The 3,533-nt window shown below is 40.1% G+C and overlaps 1 pseudogene; it reads right to left on the bottom strand.

The window, feature by feature from the left end:
- Nucleotides 1-1,987: 1,987 nt before the first annotated feature.
- LOC114638336 lies at nucleotides 1,988-2,657 on the bottom strand (annotated as a pseudogene).
- Nucleotides 2,658-3,533: the final 876 nt, after the last annotated feature.

Genomic DNA, 3,533 nt, shown 5'->3' with positions numbered 1-3,533 from the left:
CAAGTATATGGAGGTGTACACGTATGTCCATATGTAGAGACCCACAGGTGATGTTGAGGCTTCTTCAGTTGCTCTCTACTTTATTCTTTGAAGGAAAGTCTCAATTGAAGCCACAGCTTGCCAGCATGTCTACTGTAGCTTGACTGCTTGATTCTGGAGCATCTGTCTGGAGCACCTGCTGTCTGGAGAGTCAGAGTTGGCTGCGACAGTCACCTGGTATTTTAGGTGAGTTCTAGGGATGCAAACTCAGTCTTCAAGCTCTGCCAACAAGTACTTTGCCCAGTGAACCATCTCTCCAGACACAACAATCAAATTTTAAAAGTTATATTCATGTGACTCATATACTCAAGTTCTCATCAAATCAAGATGACAATCCAATGGTCATAAAGACAACATAACTCATAGAGCAAGAACAAGCAGAAGTCTTATTAAGACAAACAAGACACAAAATATACGTAAATCTAAAATTTAATGTAATGTGACTAAATTGTAAATGCATGTGTGATCTACCTTCCTCTAACATTATAGAAGCAAAAGTCTTACATTTAATAAAAATATACAGAATGTATAAAAGTTCTAATCACATGTAGACTACCAAGTATAAATGATGTAATGTGAGGTTTCCATATGAAAACACCCTGTTCAGAAAGAAACCAATCTGAAGTTAACCCACTAACACACATATTGCAAAGGTACACAAAATGTTTATCATTTACCATTGTACATAGATAATAAACTGTAAAAATCAATATCAGAATCTTAATAAGGATCAATACAGTGACCAGTCTAAGTACATTTTACTTATGGAGCATAAATAGCAGAAGTCAAAGAAATTAAATAATGTATGAGTGAGAAAACATACAATGTACCATAACAAGGAGTTAGAAAACTGAGTATTGTGGAAAAGGTTTATTAACCTGTACAGGTTGGTAATAAACTAGTGGCTACTTTTACAATAACATATCAATAATCTTGCTGCAATAGCATCTCCCCACCAGTCAGAATTTGAAACAATACACCTTTCTCAAATTGTTATTCAGTGTTTTCCTTCCCCATCTTCAAATCACAAAAATATGATTTGAATAGCAACTAGCCATTTATGGAAGCCATAAGATACAGTCATTACACAAGTTACAACTGAGGCACCTGGACAAACACTACCAACACTTGTGAAAAAACGTGCTGGTTTTAAAAGTGGAAGTACTAAAGAAGCTATAATATATTGTTCATGCTCTTCTGAAACCCAAATTGTCGAAAGCCTGCCAGATGCCATGTAACCAAAACATCGCACCAAGGTCAGGAACCCAGTGTGTGCAACACAGAGTTAATGCCGGGTAACTGAGCTAATCACTGGAGTAAATTAAAATACCAAACTTCTTTAACTTAGCAATACTATTTTGGAAACATCATCAAGAATAAATAAAGATTTAATTATAAATTGGCCTGGGCTATATTCTGAACTGAGAATTTTACTTAGTACTAAGACTCTAAAACATCCTAGAAAAGCTGTGAATCATGCTTTGTTATTCCTCAAGGGAAACCTCCCCATGGTTCTAGTTCTACATACCAAGTAATTCAGTAATTAAGCAAAAGGGAGAATAAAAGCAGACTTTCAGCAACACATACTAGACAGATGTTTTTTAAAAATGACATGATAAATGTAAATCATAAAATCAAATGTACTCATAAAGGTACATCTATTTTATGTTACATAAAAAAAACACCCAAAACAAAAAACAACAACAACAACAACAACAACAACAAAACAAAAACAAAAAATCCCGAAAAACCCCCTATAGACTGCAAACTGTTCATGCTCACCATACCTTTCACCTGGGAAAGCCAATGAGGGGTTTCCTGCAAATACTCACTGCCATGATAAAAACAATGATGTGCAAACTGCAAGGTCCCTACGAGCAGTTAAGAGTTTATATACAGAAAGATGTCACTATCTGATCGAATATGCAAGAGATGAAATTCCCAGAGTTTATAGCACAGAACAGTAACCACCACAGGCTCCTCCTACATGGCCCTCTTCCCTGTGTGACAGCTTGACGCCTTTGGTCTGGTTCTCACTTTCCCACAGTCCGGGTGTCCGGATGATCTTTTCCACAAGCTCCTCAAAGGCACACTGAACATCGTCACAGGTTTTTGCACTTGCCTCTATGAACAACATGGAATGCTTGCGTGCAAATTTCAACCCTTCATTTCTATCAACTTCACGGTTTTCCTTATCAATTTTATTTCCAACTAGCATGTTTACTATGTCATTTCTTGTACAGTATGTTTCCAATTCATTTAACCAATTATCCAGTTTAACAAAGGTGTCTCTTCTTGTGACATCATAGACTAATATAACTCCCTGTGCACCTCTATAATAGCTTGGAGTTAATGTTCCGAACATCTCTTGACCAGCTGTATCCCATATTGCAAGTTTAGCCTTATTTCCATCCACTGAAATCGTTTTCACCTTAAAGTCAACACCTATTGTTGCTGCAAGTTCTGGATCAAAGGTGTCATCTGTGAACCTCAGGAGCAGGCTGGACTTGCCCAGCCCACTCTCGCTGATGATGAGGATCTTCAGAGTGGTCAGCACATCCTCGTCCATCCTGCGCCCGCTCTACTCCGACCCTGCCCCCGTGCCCGTCACTGCTACCCTGTGTCGGCAAAGGCGGCCAGCGAATGCGCCACAAAGCATACTTTTCATGATGGTTCTTAAATGCTTTAACCTCCCTTTTAGCCCACCACCTGCCAGAGGTAGTGGAAAAGAAAGGTAATTACGATATGGGGGGATGTGAACCTGTTTAGAGATGGTTCTTTGGAGCAAATCCCACATCTACTTTCAGGAAATCAGCAGTTCAGTACACAGATTAGCAGTGACAGCTCAATCTACTCACAAATACTTCAGGAATACACCAGCAGTCCAGTTCAGTATTGTTGGGATAGCAGCAGTGATGACTCATCCTAACAGGAACAGCCAGGCCTCAGCTAAATCAGCATGAATCAGCAGGAGAGATTTAGACTCCCAGGAACACCAAGAAAAGTTCTCAGCTGTGCCCCTCTCAACCAAGCAAAGAATAGCAAAGACTGGAGACCAAGAAGCATTGCACAGCTACCTCTACCAGCAAGCCTGGAGGAGGAACTAAGGTGGGAGGAGTTAGCAGAGGAAGAGGAGGAGTAAGGAAGAGAAGAGAAAAAAGGAAGAGGAGGAGCTAGGAGAGAGAGAGAGAGAGAGAGAGACAGAGAAGAGAAGAGAAGTAGGAGGATGGAAAGCCAGGCAGGTATGGAGAGTGGCATGGGTAACTACTTTTATTTAGGTTAGCTAATTGGGAAACAACTCTCTGTATGGGCATATTGTTATTGAGCTTTACCAAACATATAAAGCCTTTGATTAATCTATAAGAATTAGAGTCTCATTCTCTTACTGGGCCTGCATGGATGGCTGAGTGGTCTGGGTAATGCCCTGCCTTGCAAAGACAGCGAGGAAGATTGGCAGACCCATCTCTCATGCTGGTGTCTCGTGGGTGGCAGGG

The sequence above is a fragment of the Grammomys surdaster genome, unplaced genomic scaffold (assembly GCF_004785775.1).
Source record: "Grammomys surdaster isolate TR1022 unplaced genomic scaffold, NIH_TR_1.0 125579, whole genome shotgun sequence".
NCBI lineage: Eukaryota > Metazoa > Chordata > Mammalia > Rodentia > Muridae > Grammomys > Grammomys surdaster.
This window is presented reverse-complemented; position numbering and strand designations above follow the sequence as displayed.